At 38.5% G+C, this 20,871-nt stretch overlaps 2 long non-coding RNA genes across 2 annotated transcripts; both read right to left on the minus strand.

Annotated features, from left to right (window-relative positions):
• Nucleotides 1-12,795: 12,795 nt before the first annotated feature.
• On the minus strand, nucleotides 12,796-14,191 carry LOC128536013 (uncharacterized). Its single transcript, XR_008361867.1, has 2 exons — nucleotides 14,045-14,191; nucleotides 12,796-13,373 (listed from the first exon to the last, which is right to left on the minus strand). It is a non-coding gene; the product is annotated as an uncharacterized LOC128536013 (long non-coding RNA).
• Nucleotides 14,192-14,356: 165 nt separating this feature from the next.
• LOC128536065 (uncharacterized) lies at nucleotides 14,357-17,139 on the minus strand. Its single transcript, XR_008361870.1, has 2 exons — nucleotides 16,971-17,139; nucleotides 14,357-15,777 (listed from the first exon to the last, which is right to left on the minus strand). It is a non-coding gene; the product is annotated as an uncharacterized LOC128536065 (long non-coding RNA).
• Between the last annotated feature and the right edge of the window lie 3,732 nt (nucleotides 17,140-20,871).

The following is a 20,871-nucleotide window of genomic DNA, read 5'->3' on the forward strand; positions in this document are numbered from 1 at the left end:
AAATGAAGTCGAATGACCAAATTCATCGAGCACAAATTGTGAAAGAGTGGTTCAGGGACATCATTTTTACACATGGATTGGCCACCTCACAGTCCAGACCTTAACCCCATTGGGAATCCTTAGGGTGTGCCTGAAAAGGCTTTACGCAGTATTTTAACTCAACCATCATTTATCCATGATCTTAGAGAAAAAATAGTTTAAAATATATATATATGTATATATAGTAATTCTTTATACTGTGTGCATTTGGAAATGAAAATACTAGTTTCATACTGTTCTGCTTAGAATGAAGTGTTACTGTGTGTGTGTGTTTATGACTTTGCAGGGCAGATGGCTTTGGCCGTCTCGAATCCAGAATTTGCAGGACGATGCGGCTTGTCAGGTTGCCATGACAACTCTGGAAAAGTTGCCGTGTTTAACATGACAAGATTAGAACGCATGGAGTAAATGGGCCAGTCTCGAAATGCTTTTACTTATATAGAAATATCACCCGCTTAATTTAAGAATTATAATGAAATTTGTGGAAATTATTTAATCATGTTCCAGCATAACTGCTTTTGTGTGTTTGGCCCATCATGTGACACTCCACAGATCGAAATATACCTTGACTTTAGTTATTTACTCTTATACTAACTAAAGGATGCTTCAGCAGACGAGATAAGGAATGGTGAGAAAACTGTCTCTTTGTGTTTCCTCTTTTAACAGTTCAGGCTTTTCTCTTCCTCGTTTCAGATCTCCTGTTAGTTTTAGATCAGTGATGGGGAAAAAGGATTGATAGAGTTAAAGTTAAATTCTTCACAAATTACTTTTTTATACACATCTAATGATCTGGAAATGTTATATTACTACTCATCATGTTGCTCATTACACATTACATATGGCACATTTGCACATTTCACACAACACAGAACTGTAAACTTTAAACTGTGGCATCGCACATTATTCTGCACATTCTGCACACTGTCTTTCCTGTAAGTGGACATTGTCTCTATATTCCACGTCAACTCATCTATATTTGATTATATTTGATTATATTTCCTATTTTTATTCTACAATTTTATTATTTTATTTTTTGCAAATAATGTAAATTTAAAAGTCTTTTCACAGCTAAAGTTTTCCATAATTTGTAAAATTTTCTTATTTCTCTTATTTCATACTGAAACTTTTCTTTGGAATTTTTAGGTCATCAAAAGTCATTTAAGCATTTCACTTATGCTTATGCACTTTCACTTATCATATCATAAAACGATGATAGTATCATAAAACATAAAACTATTTTATATCAAAATATGATTTTTTTCTGCAAATTAAATTCTGAAATAAAAACAAAATAAAATTTAAAATATTCACTTTGTATAATTTACTTACTCTAAATGCTTTTTTTTACTCTTCAATTGTTATGAAAAGTATCATAGAATCATATTTTATTACATATTTTATGATGAACAATCACTGAAGTTAAAGCAATGTGATTTAATTATACTTTTTTTTAAGTAACCATGAGAACCAAGAGTCTTTAACCAAGTAACCAACAGAACATTATTTGTGCCTAGTCCACCTGTTCATTTCTGGTATTAACAGTTGGTGCAGAAACAGGAACCTGAATGTTAAACCACAGAGAATGTCACAGGCAGGAGGAAGTAACACTTAGGCCAGAAACAGAAAACCTTTTGAGGGTGGTCACTTATTTTAAGTATTGATATGCTATAACGCAGTGATGTCATTATGTGATTGCATTCATACTAAATCTATCTGGCTCAGTTCATTAGTCATCACAGTGAAAAACAGAACAAGAAAGTTCCTTATTCAGCTCTTGAAGGTTTACAAAGTGTGACAAGAGAACACACAAGTCTATTGTTTCAAACTGTTTTAGCATGCTTATGTTATAAGAGATTTTATACACTAAGCTTCAGAGTGGGAAAAAAAACACAATATTGATATTCATATTAAAATATTCACTTATAATCTATACATCAAAGTGAACTTTTTAGTACTCTGTAATAGCTTTACTGAGACAGATACAGGTATTAAGACTTATTAAGACCACTGGCACTAGTGGAGCCTCTGTGCTTGTTTGTCCAGCGCATTCCAGTGGTGCTAGTTTGGATAGGAATCACTCTTTTTTAAACGTCTGTCACTGTCTGATTGGCTGGATTAATCTCGATGAAATCAGTGCCAGCATCAATTCTTGCTTCTTCAGACCAATCTGTACAACTGATAGCGCTGCTCTTGTGCTGAGTGCCACATTAAAACATTCTAATCATAAGAAATATCCTGATATGGAATGGACTGTCCGAGTCAGCAGCACACATATAGCTTCATCTTCTCTTTTATGGCAGTGGATACTTATAAGACGATTGAGTTTGGCATTTAATTGCTTACTTGAATGAAATATGAGTTAATAAAGACGCACAAACACATTTTTAAAGCCTCTCACATGGAGCACACCTGTTGTTTGAACATATCCTTTAATTAATAATAGATGCAGATCACCGTTTCCCTTAGCTGAAATTAAGGACAGTAGGACACAACCTCAACATGAATACTGAGCTTAAACGCAAACCTGTAACACATAGGTTCCCAACACTAGTCCTGCAGAACCAAATGTAATGTTGGTAATTATACACCTGAATTACACACCTGACATTATGAATGTCACCAGAATGCATTGCACTCATTCACATTTAGGGGTTGTAGGAAACCTGAGAATCTGTGACCATGTATACTGAGATCATAGCTCAATTTCATGGAGCGTGATGTGACACGTTCAGGGATTATTTCAGGGGTTGGGGGGGTAAAACAATTAAAAAGATAAGGATTACCGTTAATATTTTATCTTAATATTTAATAATATTTGCAGTTTCAATCCTCTATTTTAATCCTTCTAAACCTATACATCTCTTCCTATTTTTCAAATAATTTTTTTAACGAACTACAATGCTATCATAAGAACAAACATTAGCCAGACATTTTACCCATTACCTAGCGAGTAAAACATTTCAAATGAACAAAGCCCTTGTCGTTTTTCATAATCAAGTTAATCATAGGGTTTTTTTTTTTCTTGAAATGTGATATTTCAGGAGCATCGAAACGCCAAATTGTTTTATCATTGAGCCAAAGCGTGCTTAATTTAGTTTAACTCAACCGCTGAGTGGTCTTCACTTGTTAAAACGGCATAGATCTTCACAAAGAGACACACACATTCACCACTCGCTCCTTATGTAAAATTCTATGGCTTAAGGGGGAAAAATCATCATTTTCAAAAATGATTGTTTAGATTTTTTAAACTTTCCTTTTAGTTTTTTTTTTTTTTATCTCCTTGTTCACCTGACAAACCTTGCTTTAAAGTCCAGTTTAAGTTTCAAGGTCGGGATGAAAGTAGTTAGACTTTGTATAAAATACAAATTGTGTATAAAATATTTCCAGGAAAGTGACAGATAACGGATGAGGGGCGGAAGGGTACAAAAGAACACAATGTTTAATTGCGCGTTGCGGTAAAGCAGCCAGGTGCTTCCTCTTGCATTTCTTTTCTTCAGGATGCATCATTCTGTGAATGCCAGTTGACCTATATACACCGCTTGCAACACGATGCAGAATCTGGATTAGCAGATTACCGGCCTGGTGCTGAACTGAACTCTCAGAGTTAAGGATGAGCTTTTGTGGTTTTTCACACTTGTCTTCTAGTCTATTCTGTAATGGGTTTCACAAGATCACACAGCATGCAACAGCAGCACAGAAATGACAGACATGTTTGTTAAGCAGAAATAAAGAGAAATAAACAGGAATAAACAGAAGTACAAAAGGTTTAGCAATAAATGCACAACTGGTGCTTTCTCTCAGACATACAGCAGATCTGCAGACACCTAGCCTTCTAGCTAACATGAAACACCAACACAGGATTGCTTAACTTATTTCCTCTCCTCACAACCAGATTCAGTATTTATACACAATCCACATTTAAGAAATAATAGCATTTAAACAATTTAAACAAGACACTTACCTCAGAAAAGAAATAGTAAACAGTTCTTCCAAGCTCCTTTAGATTCACCATGGCCATGCTTTTACAAAATATCAGTAAGATGAACTCATTTCTGAACGTCTAATAAAAGCATGACACCTTCTAGAAACGTTTCCAGTTACTTCTGAGCTGAACTTAGCTCCTACGACAATATGCTAGCACTTATTGACACTAACTTTGCTCTAGCTACTGCTATTTGCTTCATTTTAAATTATCAGTTTAATTTCCAGCTCGCAAACTAGATAGCTGAGGAACCTACTTTAGGTTTGACTGTGTTCACTCTGAAAATGTTGTTAACAGTTTTTAAGCTAAAGTAAGTTAGAAATGCTAGCTGCTGGTCCTAGATTTATAGCTGTTGATTAGCATTGTTTAGCTTTTATTCATTAAAAACACAATTTGTGTGGTAAATTATCAATCATTACAACTTAGTTTGACTTAGTAGTTAAGGAGTTTAAAATGTGGCCTCTCAATTTTTATTAATCTGATCTGTGAAGCTGTTTTCTTTGCTGCAGAGGTGTTAGTTTCCACAAGCTTATGGTAAATAACCGGTGCATGTATGTCTGTGGAAACTTTGCTTATACGAATTTAAGTTAAAGCACTGCACAGGAAAGACAGCCACCTACAGAAGACCAAAAAAACAACCAAAGGCTAAGGCATGCATAAACATCCGGCTTTAAGGACGTTGTGGTATTAAGAACATATCTCTTCTATGTTTACACTAAGTGACAAAGCAAACTTTCTTTTTTATTTCTTCTTATTATTATTATTATTTTTTTTTACATATGTACATCAGCAAAGATGCCCTCAATTCAGTGTAAATACTACTCTACTTTAGAAAGTAACAAATCCAAACCAGTGACTTAAACAGATCCTATTGAACATGCGGTATTACCTGCCTTCAGTTCCCTACTCTGCGCTTTAAGATTCTAGCTGCAATTGACACGGTTTTACACACAACAGTTAAAGAAAAAAGGTTTCATATTGTCATGCCATATACTGTGTAACAACAGTATAGATGGAAATAATTTATCTTTAAAGAAAGCAAAACCTCAGATGAGTTTGCTAGGACAGGTAGCTTGCTTTGTTAATCCAATCTAACAATCACAATCACGTGAAACAAATAGCATCTAACATGCCAAAAAAACAGAAGTGGTGTGTGACGGGGCTGTAAGGTGTACACTTTGCATAGGTGCAGCAGCGGATGTTTCAAGCGACACGACCACAAGTGATATGTACAGTATCAGATGTTACAAGTTACACAAAGATTGTCTAGTGTACAAATAGGAATGCTAGTTCAATAGAAAGCCAGGATGTGCCATTTGCACATGTGGTTTATTCTTATGGTTTAGTCGGACACAGTTTTACAAATCTGTTTTATTCATTCACTCATTCTCTATAGCGTTTATCCTGTACAGGGTTGCGGGTGATACATTGCAGAGTGCACATGCGCGCGCGCACACACACACACACACACACACACACACATTCACATAGTATGGCCAATTTGGAAATGCCAATTAGCCGACTCTGCATGTCATTGAACCGTGGGAGGAAACCACACACACCACGAGGCAGGACTTAAATCCCTGACCCTGGAGTAGTGCTAACCATTACTCCACCATGCCAACGTTTTTGTCAAATGTAAAAAAAAAATAAAAAAATTTAATTAGTTAAATAAGGGCAAGCGGTCTAGCGGTTAGCACTGTCGCCTTGCACCTTCAGGGTCCGGGCTTGATTCCTGGCCAGGCTTGATTCCAGTCTCTGTGTGCATAAACTTTGCATGTTCTCCCCATGCTAGGTGGGGTTTTTTTCCCAGGTACTTTAGTTTCCTCCCACCTGCAGATTATGGCTAATTATTGTTCACAAATTGTGATGGATCCGTACCCTGTTAAGGGTGTACCCTGCCTCGTGCCCTAAGTCTCCTAGGATAGGCTCCTGCCCCCCCCCACGCACCTCCACACAAGCGCACACACACACATCCCCCCCTCCCCCCCACACACACATACATACACAAAATAAAACATGCTCTGAAGAAGAAAAATCAATGGATCAGTTGTGATCACGTTACTCTCAGCGTCAAAACAAGAGGCACATGCGTGCCACATGATACTCAATGATATTTGGTACTTGTATATATAGCAGACTCACTCGTTTATCAAGTCAAAATGTATTACTAATTTTTGCTCGTCTTGCGGAACACTCGCAAACCGGGTTACTCTCAATCCAAGGTTCCTCTGTACTACTTTTGACGTATAAAGCATTAAATGGTCTCGCGCCGCAGTATCTAAGTGAACTGCTAGTGTCTTATGATCCGCCACACCTACTTCGATCAAAGGATGCAGGCTGCTTGTCAGTACTGCGTATTATGAAAATTACAGAGCTTTTTTTTACGAAGTCACAAAGTTATAGAATAGCCAATTAATGTTTGGGACTTAGACACAGTCTCAGTGTTTAAGTCTAGGCTGAAAACCTATTTATTTAACCAAGTATAGTGTAGTATAGTGGATGGATATTTGTAGTACATTGGTTGAACCCTAGAGGGAGGTGGTTATTTCTTATTTTGTAAGAGTTTACCAGTGTGTGTGACGAAGAAGAACAAAAGCGTATACTATGATGATAGATAATGTGCATACCACTCTGGAAGTTAAGAAAAGTTTGAAACTGGGTTTCCATCGGACTTTCCATCGCAGTTTCAGTGGAAGCGGCTAGCAAAAATGCCCAAGACCTGCAGAACCCTAGCACCAGTGCAAAGTGTTTCAATGTGCATAAAACATTTGCTGCAAACAGGGGAGAAGGAGAAATAACTCCATCTTCTCATCGATGCAAAGGATCAAAGCATGTTGCAGCTGACTGTAAATTCAAGCATGAGAAATGTCATGTATGTGGGAAAATAGGCCACATAGCTAGAGCCTGTCACAATAAAGGCAAGATATACTGTGGGAATGAAAGTAGAAGGAAAGAAAGTAAATTTTGAAATAGATACAGGGTGCAGTCTTTCCATTATGAACCTAAAGACTTACAAGGCAGTGTGGGATAAAACAGAAAGGTCTACATTGGAACTAGTTAGGAAACTTGGGACATATACAGGGCCGCCAGTTACAGTGGTTGGTGCAACTCAGGTAAAAGTGAAATAACAGGGGCAGAAAAGGATGCTAAAGGTTGTAAAAAGCAATGGTCCCACTTTGCTAGGTAGAGGTTGGATGGAAGTCTTAAATTTAGACTGGGCAGACATCAAGAGCAGACATAAGCTAGGAGTAATGCAGCTTAAAGGTCTTGCTGTCACAACAAAGTAGACACTAGAAAGTGTATTTTGCAGACATGAGACCGTTTTTAAGGAAGAGTTAGGAACACTCAAGGGAGCAACAATCATTATACATGTTAAAGAAAATGTGACTCCTCGATTCTTTTGTCCAAGGTCAGTCCCTTATGCTATGAGGGCAAAGGTAGATGAAGAAATTGATAGGCTGTTGAGGGAGGACATAATCACATCCGTCAAATACTCTGAATGGGCCGCTCCAATAGTTCTTATTCTTAAACCGGAAGGATCAGTCAGGCTATGTGGAGATTACAAGCTGACAGTTAACTAAGTGTCTTCCTTAGAGCAGTATCCAATACCTCATGTGGAGGACCTGTTTGCCGCGTTGTCAGGAGGAAAGATGTTTTCAAAGTTGGACATGAGCCATGCTTATCAGCAGTTACTCATGGATGACAACTCGAAAAAATACTTAACAATCCACACCCATAGAGGACTCTTCACTCACAATCGCTTACCATTTGGTGTGGCTTCAGCACCTGCCATATTTCAAAGGACTATTGAGAGTTTATTGCAAGACATACCCATGGTAGCCGTATAATTGGATGACATACTTGTGAGTGGAGCAGATGGGCAATCTCATTTGGCAAACCTTAATGAAGTGCTAAAGAACCTAGAGGAAGCGGGGTTGAGATTGAAGAGGTCAAAGTGCAACTTCATGCAAAAGGAAGTAGAGTATTTGGGACATAGAGGGGATGCTGAAGGTTTGCTTCCCGTGAAAAAAAAAAAGTAAAAGCTATTAATGAAGCTCCATCTCCTACAAATGTAACAGAGCTCAAATCATATTTAGGGATGCAAAATTGCTACAAGAAGTTCCTGCCAAATCTTGCGACATTGTTGGCCCCCCTGCATGAGTTGTTGCGACAAAATGTTCAGTGGAAATGGGGAAAATGCAGGAGGAAGCGTTTCAAAAATCAAAGACTCTTCTGCAATCAGCTAAGGTGTTGGTTCATTATAGTGCTGATAAGGAACTGTTTTTTTCCTGCGATGCCTCACACTATGGGGTAGGAGCGGTGTTATCGCACAAAATAGAGGACAACAATGAGAGATGACTTTGGTTTGTTTCAAGGACCATTTCACCTGCAGAGAAGAGATACTCACAGCTGGATAAGGAAGGACTAACTGTCATATTTGGAAAGGAGAGGTTCCATAAATATCTATCTATATGGACATTCATTTACTATTCAGACAGATCATAAGCCACTCAAAAGCTTGCTTAACCAGAAAAAGCCTATTCCCTATAAATGGGTTCCAGAGAACAGAGATGGGCTGTGCGTTTGAGTGCATATGAGTATAACATCGTATATAAACATGGTACGCAGCATGCAAATACAGATGGTTTAAGTAGATTACCTGTATCTGAGGAAGTAAAAGAACAAGACAAAGAGTTCGTCTTGATGATGGACGTGTTGGATGACTTGCCAGTGGACACAAAACATATCTAGCGTTGGACAGCACGTGATGTTGTGTTGTCACAAGTGCAAGGAAAATGTGTTAAAAGGATGGCTTTAGAAAACAGAACCTCCACTGAGTCCTCACCACCAGCGGATGATGGAACTGAGTGTAAAACTTGGATGTGTTTTGTGGGGTTCACGTGTTGTGATTCCTACAAAGGGGAGGAAGTATGTGTTAAACTTGCTACATCAGGCACATGCTACCATTTCCAGAATAATGGGATTAGCTAGGTCATATGTGTGGTGGCCTGGTATGGATCAAGATGTGGAGGGGTCAGGGGTAGCTCAGTGGTTAAGACATTGGACTACGGTTCGGAAGATCCCAGGTTCAAAACCCCACAACCACCAAGTTGCCACTGTTGGGCCCCCTGAGCAAGGCCCTTAACCCTCAACTGCTCAGATGTGTAATAAGATAAAAATGTAAGTCGCTCTGGATAAGAGCGTCTGCCAAATGCCTAAATGTAAATGTAAATGGAGAGAGAAGTGCAAAATTGTGGGGAATGTCAAAAACATAGTAAAGCTCCCCCTACAGCTCCACTACATCCTTGGGAATGGCCTGAGACACCATGGTCTAGAATGCATGTGGACTATGCTGGCCCTTTCTTAGGTGAAATGTTTGTTGTTCTGGTCGATGCACACTCTAAGTGGTTAGACATTTATCCTACGAAGTCAGCCAGGACTCATGTCACCATAGAAAAGTTGCGCCAGAGTTTCATTTTATTTGGATTACCAAAGATGCTGGTATTTGATAAAAGGACATGTTTCACTAGTTCAGAGTTTGAGGCGTTCATGTCACTAAATGGAATTCAACCATGTGGACTGCTCCTTTCCACCCCTCTTCGAATGGACTGGCAGAACGTGCTGTTCAAACCTTTAAAGAAGGGATGAAAAAAATGAAAGGTGACAGTATCCAGACAAGACTGTCAAGGTTCTTATTCAGTTATCGCACAACACTCCATGCTACTACTGGAATAAGTCCTGCAGAAATGATGATGTCAAGGAAACTCAGATTGATTTGTTACTTCCTGATGTTAAAACAAAAGTTCTAAAGAAACAGCGGAAACAGAAGGAAAGTCATGACAATTCCTTGTTAGTCAGAAGTTTTGTTCAAGGAGATTACTACTCCTTTGGTCCAAAGTGGATTCCAGCTGTTGTTCAAAATGTGTCCGGTCCTTTGTCTTATTCTGTCATTCTTGGAAATGGACAGACTATGAAAAGGCATGTTGATGAAAACAACAGACAACCAGATGTTTCCATGAAGATGCCTGAAGTAAAGTCACTGGAGTTGGACAATGCTACTGTACCGGAGAGTAAGGATGTCATGGTGCCAGAGAACATGGACGTGACTGTGCAGGAGTGTTCAGGTTCAGAAACTGTTCCAGGGAGCACACCTTCAACCAAGACACCAGAAAAATCTTGGTTAAGAAGGTCAACTCGGGAGAGTCATTCCCCTGTTCATTTGAGAGACTATGTTAGATAGACCATGCACGTTACATTTGAAAGAAAAGCGTGGTGATTTTGTTTACAGTATTTGATATTTAAGAGGAATGCCATTTCTGTTATTGAGTCTCTACATTTAAGCTTGCTTATAGAGGTTGAGAAAGATATTTTTGTTATACTACTAATATTCCTCAAAACTATTTCCAAGTTTAAAGGGGAGGGAAGATGTAGCATAGTGAATGGAAATTTGTAGAACATTGGTTGATCCCTAAAGGGGGTTGGTTATTTCTTATTTTGTAAGAGTTTACCAGTGTGTGTGACGAAGAAGAACAAAAGCGGATGACAGATAATGTGCGTACCATTCTGGAAGTTAAGTAAAGTTTGAAACTGGGTTCTGAATGTCTAAAATTATTTATTACTCCACCTCACGATACTACACAAGCATTGTATTATAGAGTGTATTTTTTGCATTTTTGTAAATTGATCTGCCTTGGGTAAGAGATCTGGGGGACTCATGGATATAGAGTATTATGGTGAACTGGTTTATTTAGATGCTGTCTTCCCCACTCAGTAATCACTCAGGTTTTTTTGATGGTGAAGTGATTCTCAGGGAGCCCTCGTGTGTTTCCTTCTGGTTCTCCCTTTTAGTTATGCTGTCATAGTTAGTTCTGCTGGAGTCCCTGCTTGCACTCTGCACTAAATATACATTCACCTTAAACATTATGTGACAGTGACCATACCTAACTGTTTTCTCTTCTGCTCCCCCCCCCCTTTCTCTTTTTCATGTCGCTCCTGAGCTGCCAGTGATCCAGAACCCCTCTGTCCTCTGGACCTGTCTGACTCGTCCTGGTGTCCCACTTCTGGTTGGAGATCTCGTTGCATGAATGCCCTGTGTGGTCTGCCTGTTGCACGTGGTGACTGGGGACGGTTCCACTTCATCACGATGATGGTCCTGGCCTCGGCTGACAGCTGCTCTTTAAGGACTTGTGACTTTAACTTAAACATCAACTGTTATATTGAACTGCCAGCCGCCTAACACAGTATGACTGCTGATCAATCTCTGCTATCCGTTATCACCCAAATGAGAGTTCCTCTATAGGTATCTTCCTACTACGATCTCAGGAAGTTTTTTTTTTTTTGCCACTGTGGCCATCGCCTTTGGCTTGCTCATCAAGAACAATCTTATCATTTTGATTCATATACATTCACAATTCATACAAACTTCCATAATTTCTTTGATTGTGTAATGTTGCTTTGTGATAATGACAATTGTTAAAAGCGCTATACAAATAAAATTGAATTGAATTGAATGTACACTTTAATGTATGGCAAAGTGACAACAGTGCAAATAGGAGTAATTGTGCAAAAAAATTGACAATATGACAAAAAAAATGACAATAAAACCGAATCTGTGTGTAATGATAAAATTTCTAATAGTGAGAGAACTGTGCAGACCATGACGTCAACAGATGAGAGAGATGTGTGTAGCACTGTGAAAGCACTAGTAGTACTAGTGTGGTAATGTAAAAAAAAAAAACACATTAGTCAAGGTAAAATATCTGTTCTGTAAAGTAATTAAGTTTACCATGTGTGACATCATCCCACGCTTAAACAGCATTTGCCCTTTTTAAGAAGCTAGCTGTAGTGTGCTAGTCAGCTTAGGGGTTTTAACACTATTAAACTTGGCTGTGGTTTTAATTCTGTTATCTGTGTCTTAATCTCAGACTTTATGAGTCAGCAGCACCAAGGTTAGTTTAAGGTTTAATAACAATGTCATTTATACCATTTCATTAAAAAGGAAATTATTCAACATTAAATTTTTTTAATATAGTTATTGTTATTTATGTGGGTCTCATTTTTTTTTAACATTAAGAATAAATAAAAGACAAACAAGAAGAGTGTTAGTAAAGGTTCTAATCAGTTAAGGCTTTAACCTACATGCTGTCTTTTTACTGAGACTTTAACTGTTCCACTTATAATTAGCTTTGGATAAAAAAAAATCTAATGAATGAATGACTATAAATGCCACCTTTTTATTAGATTAGCTTTGATTAGAATCAATTGTGTATGAAGCTTTATATACAAACCGGTGGAAGTTTTTTGGGGCAGCACAAGCCACTGCCTCAGCACTCCTTGGCGAATATTATGTGGTAAACTAATTGAACCCTTGTGCCCCGAGTCATCCTGGAAGAGACCACAGTCATCAGGAACAACTGGATCAGCTAAAATGTTTTTTTTCTTTTGACTTTAAATTATTATTATTATTTTTTACATTTTTACCGTGTATTCTGTAAGAGATTATATTAATACAACCCGATCGTATATCATAGATAATGTCAATTTTTTTGTCTTTATTTTATTTTTTTTATTAGTTAAGTAAAACATGGCATCTCAAGTTAAACCACATTCAGAAGTCCACTCTATTAAACACTAAAGCAAGTCAATCTATTTGAGAGAATGTTTTGCCGATGTTGAAGTTGAGTGACAGGATATTGTGGCAAAAACCAGTAATTGCTTGTGAAATGAGGAACTAAAAAAAAAACACATAACTGAATGCACAAAAGACAAAATCAATGAAGTACCAACTTTTTATTGTGGACATTTACAATTATATCAATATTAAAGATCTATACAAAAAGAGCTACTTAAAATAAATTATTTGTTTAAAATGGCATTCAATGACTAAATGTCATTTGATAAGGGCATAAAGGTGTGTAAGAATAAGGCGAGGAAATGCAGCGTGATCTGGTTAATTTTTGATTTGTCTCAACCAGTGCAGTTTGATTTCCTGGCCATCAGAGGAACTGAGAATTTGGGAGATAAAAAAATCCAGGAGAGCTTCATTGTGTAGATCCTTAAAGGATAGCATTATGTAATTCGTTGAAAGAAGATCTCAGGTAGGTCATAACAAATCATTTCCACCTGAACTAGAATTTAAAAAGCGTTGCTCTTTGGGTGTGGTTCCAGTCATCTTTGCACGGTCTGTGCAAGTGGTTCAGCAGTGGAACTCGTGGAACAGACTCATAAGCAGGCAGGTGGGGAGGATGAGGCTGAGGATGCAGGGCAGCACCATGAATCCTGCACTTTTAGTAGTAGAAGTAGTAGTAGCAGCCGTGATTGTAAGATTTTTGTCATTTTGAGCATAAACCTGTGTGGGGGAGGGGGGTGTACACAGGTCAATAATATTAAGTCAGGTTAAGCAAAGACACATTTTACAAAGAGGTAAAAGTTACTAAATGAGCAGTTTTATAGTCATTTTTCATAACCAGTGTCGAGATGAACCATCATAAAATACAGATTCAGACTAGAAATCAACCTAGAAATCAATAAATTTGCTTCAACATGAAAGAAATGACTTATGTACGCAAAGATTAGAATAAATAATTTAGGATTAATAAATAAATAAATTAATAAATTACTCACTCCTAAATGCTATTAGTTAATTAAGTAAGTAATTAACGCTATTATTAAATGGTATTATTCTAATTAAAATAAGCGCAATTTTTTTAGGCAAGCCCTAAAAGCAGAGTGATAAAATAAGAATCAAATAAAAATAAGAAAAGAGGTCTGAGCTCGGATGGTTGATGAAAATAATAGAATAAATAAATAAATAAATATAATTTATGCAGTAATTAATAATAATAAAAAAAAACTAGCTCGCGCGCGCGTTTGTGTGTGTGTGTGTGTGTGTGTGTGTATCAGTTCCAGAATTTCTACATCACGCATTTAAGAAACACGAAAGGGAAAAAAACACACTTTTACATGAACATAAACCTGGTCTACATACTGTAGGACAGTGTGAGAGAGTGTGTTACACACCTGTGTCGAGAGAAGCATGACGGCCACAAACAGCACCATACACACCGCTGCAACTTTAATCATGATGAAAGTTTCTGTTCTCACACACACACAGACACACCTGAAGATCTGAGCTGAGCTGAGCTGAGATACGCGCCAGGAGGTTTTATAAAGCAGTTATCTGATGACGTCATACAGCCACCAACGTCCTCTCTCTCTCTCTCTCTCTCTCTCTCTCACACACACACACACACACACACACATCAGCACAGAGATGGAGCCGGATAAGTTATATAAATTTGACAGTTTTAAAAACATGAGAAAATAAATCACTGCAATTGAGAATAGACTTTTATTTACACTGATAATTAATTTTACTTACACTGATAATAATATATGTATAGTGAGTTGTGTATAGATTTGGAGAGCGTTACACCATATTGTTAAAGTGTAGCACATCTAAAACACGTTGCCTTGGTAACAGCGCCACCTTGTGTGTGCTACGTTGTTAAGGTAATGGCAGAAATGAGCAGTAAATATCTGGATGGATATACTGTATATACTGTATATATTGGAGAGTATTTATTGCTCCCGCCTCGGGACTGTGTTCATGTGTTTCTGTTCTCCTTGTTCTTGGTGGGATTCCTCTGGGTGCTCCGGTTTCCTCCCACAGTCCAAAGACATGCAGGTTAGGTTAATTGGTGTTCTCAAATTGCTTGCAGTGTGTGTGTGTGTGTGTGTGTGTGTGTGTGTGTGTGTGTGTGTGCACCTTGGGATGGACTGCCCCAAGTCCAGGTTGTGCCCGGCATCATGCCCTAAGCCCCCTGGAAAAAAGCTCCAGGCCCAGTGTGACTCTGTACATAGGATAAGGCGGTATAGACGATGAGTGAGTATGGGTGAATGTGAATGTCTTGATGAAGTTAAATGACAGGACACTGTGTCACAAACCACTGAAAAGAGGAACTGAAAAAAAAATGCACAACAGAATGCACAAAAGGCAAAACCAATGTGGACACTTGTGAATTATATGAAAAATTAAAGATCAATACAAAAACAATATATACTTAACATTATTGTTTAAAATAGCATTTGATGCAATTTGCAGGAATGCAGCATGAACAGTTCAGTCCTTGATTCGCCTCAACCAGTGCAGTTTGATGTCCTGGGCACCAGAGGAGCTGATAATTTTAGGGATAAAATATTTCCAAAATAGTTTCATTGTGTAGATCCTTAGACTCAAGCATCTCCAAGCGTTAAAGCATTTATCCATTAAAAGAAGATCTTAGGTAGGTCATAGCAATTCATCTCGATCTGAAGAAGAATTTAGAAAGCTCTTTCTATGTGGCTCCGTTCATCTTTACACAATTCTTGCCAACATGACAGGGTCAGCAGTGGAGATTGTGAAACAAACTCACGAGCAGGCCGGTGGGGAGGATGATGCTGAGGATGCTGGGCAGCACCATACATCCTGCACCTGAGGAGGAAGCTGCACTGTGTGTAGTAGAAGTAGCAGCAGCAGCAGCAGTAGTAATAATAGTAGCAGTCTCTTTGGTAATAGAAGCAGTAACATTAGTGATAGTAGTAGTAGTAGTAGAAGTAGCATTAGAAGTAGTAGCAGTGTTAGTATTATTAGTAGTATTAGCAGTAGAATTAGTATTAATAACAGCAGTATTATTAGTGGCAGCAGCAGCCGTAGTAGTATTAGTAGTCGTAGTATCAGGTGTTGGGGTTGTGGCATTCTGTTGAGCATCAACCTGTGGGGGTGGAGGTAAAGAGCCAGGTCAATAATGTTAAGTCGGATTTAGCAAAGCAACCATTTTTTTTTTATTACAAAGAGGTTAAAGTTACTGAATTATCAGTTTTATCAACCATAACCTGTTTGGGTACTGAACTTCACCATTTATCATTTCAATCAAATACACTTTTTGGCATGGTTAGTCTTTTCTGGAAAGGTGTGTGTAGAAGATGGTAAAGCTATACTCCAGAAGCTCATAGCAAAAGCCCACTTTTGGTCCTAAAGCTCCTGATTTCAAAAAATTTGCAAAAAATTCTCCTGAGTCAGACTCAGTAGATAAACCTAGAAATCAATAAATTAGTTTAAACATAAGAAAAATTACTTATGTACACAAACATTAGTAGGAATATTAATTAATTAATTCATCTTCTATAATGTTTATGCTATACAGGGTCGCGGGACGCCTGTAGCCTATCCCAGGAGACTTTGGGGACAAGGCAGGGTAACCCATGTAAGGCAGGGTAACCCAATCTGCATGTCTTTAAAATATAGGAGGAAACCGGAGCACCTGGAGGAAACCCACCAAACATGGGGAGAACATGCAAACTCCATATACACAGAACGTAGAGGAGGAAGGCAACAGTGCTAACCACTACGCCACATTAGTAGGTATAATCAAAGGATATTTATTTAAAACAAACAAATAACCCACAAAAGCACTAAACTTCAAATTAATATTTAAATCTAAACAAATGTGTTTATATTTGCTGCATATTCAGTGACTTTTATTTTGTTGACGATACATTTCTCCAAGGATAAAAAGATGTTCGATTTGCAGGTAACAGTAGGGTTTAATCATTACTCTCTTCATTCTAATTCCCAATTAGTAAATTAAAGCTATTATAATGGTACTAACCTAATTAAAATTAAAATAAGCACGCGCATGATGAGATGAAATAAGAAATGAGGTCTGAGTTCAGACGGTTGATGAAAGTGCCTCTTAAAAGTAAGAAAGAAGGAATAAATACATTTAAAAAAAATAAATAAACACAATAAAAAAAACGAGCGAGCGCGTAATGGAGCGTGTGTGTGTGTGTGTGTGTGTGTGTGCATCAGCTCTAGAATTTATACATCGAGAGATTTAACATACATTTTCATTAACATACACTTAGTCTGAATAGGACAGAGTGTGTGTGAGAGTGTGTTACACACCTGTGTGGAGAGAAGCATGACTGCCCCGAACAGCATCAGACACATGGCTGCGACTTTAATCATGGTGAAGCTTTCTCTGTTCTCACACACACACACACACACACCTGAAGATCCTCGTCGAGCCGAGCTGAGCTAAGATTACTGAGAAGAATATATACGGAAGATTTATCCGATCTAAAACGAAACATACGCTCCAGAAGACTTTATATAAAGCAGTTCCCTGATGACGTTATACAGACACCTACCCCTTTCCCGTCCCGTCTCGAGCTCGCTCTTTCTCACACACACGCGCACACGCACACGCGCGCACTCACACAGACACGGATCAGGGGATAAACTTGACAGCGTTAAAGCTATGAGAAAATAAATGAGAAAATATATCACTGCAATTGAGAAAACACTTCTATTAACACTGATAATTTAGTATCTGTATAGTCGGTTGTGTATAGATTTGGATTTCGTCCATTCATAATGTTAAGGTGAAGCGCATCTGAAGCACATTGCCTTGGTAACAGCGCCACCTTGTGTTTGCTTCGTTGTTAAGTTAATGACTGAAACCAGCAGGAAATATCTGAAGAGCTATACAGTGTGTATAGAAAAGAATCACCCCGCCCCCCTCTTTAAAATTATCACATTTTGTTGCTTTGCAGCCTGAAATGAAGACTGACACAGGGCCTGGTCTATCCTACACCAGCTGTATTTATTTACTTACTTATTTATTTTTAGAAAAAAAAAAAAAAAAGAAACAATTTGAAAAAGGATGACCCATCTTCTAAAATGATTTCTGTATAATCATACAGGTGGTGCACGCTGAACTACTTACACATTGTCATCCCATGTGGTAGGAGTGAGCTATTTGCCAAGTTATGTCGGGTGACAGAGATACATGCTGCTCAGTAAAAGCATAGCTTTTTTTTGTTTGGTTTAAGTTGAAGTTTAAATGAAACTGTTTTACTTGAATTTAGTTTGTATTGCGTAAAAGCAGCCCTTGACTTTTAAGTTAGAAAAATAATGTTATGAGCTAATCAAAATGACCACTGCTGGGAGATTCTTTTCTATATGCACTTCATATTGGACAGAATGTCTTGCTGAAGTTCAGTGACAGGATACTGTGGCAGAAACCACTGATCGTAACGGTTTTAAAGAGAGGAACACATAACAGAATGGACAAAAGACAAAACTAATGAAGTACCAACTCTTTATTGTGGACACTTTTATGACAATATTGAAGATCTATACAAAAGAAGGTTTCTTAACATTAATTGATTGTTAAAAATGGCATTCGATGACAAATTAAAGTCCAAAAGGTTTAAAAAAAATTTCTTAGGTCCTGTTTTGACTTTTAAAAATTTTAAATCTTTACTTTGTACACTGTAAGAGATTATACTAATACAATCTTGGCCAAATTCTATTATATACACAGTACTGTGCAAAAGTCTTGACCCCTCCCTCCCCACGTCTTCATATCATATTAAATTATCTGTCGACTAAATGTTTTTAAAAAATGGCTGCGTTTGTACATACACAAATTGGTTGTGTATGTAACAGCCTCTGCAGCAACCTCATTTCCCCTCTTGCCTGATCCAACCGCTCAGCATTCAGAATAACCAGCATAGTAATCACCTGCCTAATCATCCGTCATCATCTGTACCTGTTTCTTACTGGTCCATGCCTTCTGTTAGATATAATTTATGCTTGAATTATCCATACGTCACTGAGTGGCTTAACAAATAAAAACCTTTCCTCTGAAACTGGTCATGTACCGGGACTAGAAATAGCTTGCTGAAAAGTTCTTCAGCAATCCTAGAGAACTTTCCTCAGGAATACATTAAAATAAAATAAAGTCTGGCTCTTTGGAACTAACAAATATCGGGACAGATAGGACAAGACTTTTGCACGGTGCAGTATATACCTGATATGAATCAGATTATGTAATAAAAAGCTTGCAACAAGAGACCTACATCTAAAAGAGAACTACATATTGCTTAAGAAAACTTGCATAACCATGTCAGAAATTGGACTTGCTATATTAAGGATATTTCTTTTTAGGTTAATACAGAGACTATGTTTATAGCTTACCAGAGAGTTTGTAGTCATCCTATCAGGGCTTGGTAGCAGCACTTACACTCAGTCACATTATGCATCCAAAGACCACAGATCTTACCTCATGAGCTATTTTTGTAACAAAGGTAAGGTTTTTGTCCATGACAAACAATTGGTGCATTTCAATTAAGTAGGCCTTAATGTTATTTTAGCGAATGTACATCGTACATGATGTCTCTTTCTTTGTCTTTCGGCTGTTCCCTTTCAGGGGTCGCCACAGCGAATCATTTGCCTCCATCTAACCCTATCCTCTGCATCCTCTTCTCTTACACCAACTAACTTCAAGTCCTCTCTCACTGCATCCATAAATCTCCTTTTTGGTCTTCCTCTAGACCTCCTGCCTGGCAGTTCCAACCTCAGCATCCTTCTACCAATATATTCACAATCTCTCCTCTGAACATGTCCAAACCACCTCAATCTGGCCTTTCTGACCTTATCTCCAAAACATCTAACATGGGTTGTCCCTCTGATAAACTCATTCTTGATCCTATCCATCCTTGTCACTCCCAAGGACAACCTCAACATCTTCAGCTCTGCTACCTCCAACTCTGCCTCCTGTCTTTTCTTCAGTGCCACTGTCTCTAAGCTGTAGAGCATTGCTGGTCTCACCACTGTCCTGTACACCTTTCCTTTCATTCTCGCTGATACTCTTTTATCGCACAACACACCTGACACTTTTCTCCACCCATTCCAACCTGCCTGTACCCGCCTCTTCACCTCCTTTGAACACTCTCCGTTGCTCTGGACCGTTGACCCTAAGTACTTAAAATCCTGCAACTTCTTTACCTCTGCTCCCTGTAGCCTCACCGATCCTCCTGGGTCCCTCTCATTTACACACATGTATTCTGTCTTGCTGCGGCTAACCTTCATTCCTCTGCTTTCCAGAGCATACCTCCACCTCTCCAAATTTTCCTCCACCTGTTCCCTGCTCTCGCTACAGAGCACAATGTCATCTGCAAACATCATAGTCCATGGGGACTCCTGTCTTACTCAATCTGTCATCCTGTCTATCACCAGAGCAAACAAAAAGGGGCTTAGAGCCGATCCTTGATGCAGACCCACCTCCACCTTGAACTCTTCTGTCACACCTACAGCACATCTTACCACTGTCCTACAGCTCTCATACATGTCCTGCACTACTCTAACATACTTCTCTGCCACTCCAGACCTTCTCATACAATACCACAGCTCCTCTCTTGGCACCCTGTCATATGCTTTCTCTAAATCTAAAAAGACACAATGCAACTCCCTGTTACCTTCTCTGTACTTCTCCGCCAGCATCCTCAAAGCAAATACTGCATCCGATGTACTCTTTCTAGGCATAAAACCATATTGCTGCTCACAAATGCTCACCTCTGCCCTTAACCTAGCCTCCACTACTCTTTCCCACAGCTTCATTGTCTGGCTCATTAGCTTTATACCTCTATAATTGCCACAGCTTTGCACATCTCCCTTGTTCTTAAAAATTGGCACCAATACACTACTCCTCCATTCCTCTGGAATTCTCTCACTCTCCAAGATCTTGTTAAACAAACTTGTCAGAAACTCTACTGCCACCTCTCCTAAGCAATTCCATACCTCCACAGGTATGTCATCAGGACCAACAGCCTTTCCACTCTTCATCCTCTTCAACGCCCTTCTCACCTCACTTCTACTAATATTTGCTACTTCCTGTTCCACAACAGTCACCTCTTCTACTCTTTGTTCTCTTTCGTTTTCCTCATTCATCAACTCCTTAAAGTACTCCTTCCATCTTCCCATCACCCTCCTGGCATCTGTCAGTACATTTCCATCTCTA

The sequence above is a fragment of the Clarias gariepinus genome, chromosome 13 (assembly GCF_024256425.1).
Source record: "Clarias gariepinus isolate MV-2021 ecotype Netherlands chromosome 13, CGAR_prim_01v2, whole genome shotgun sequence".
Taxonomy (NCBI): Eukaryota; Metazoa; Chordata; class Actinopteri; order Siluriformes; family Clariidae; genus Clarias; species Clarias gariepinus.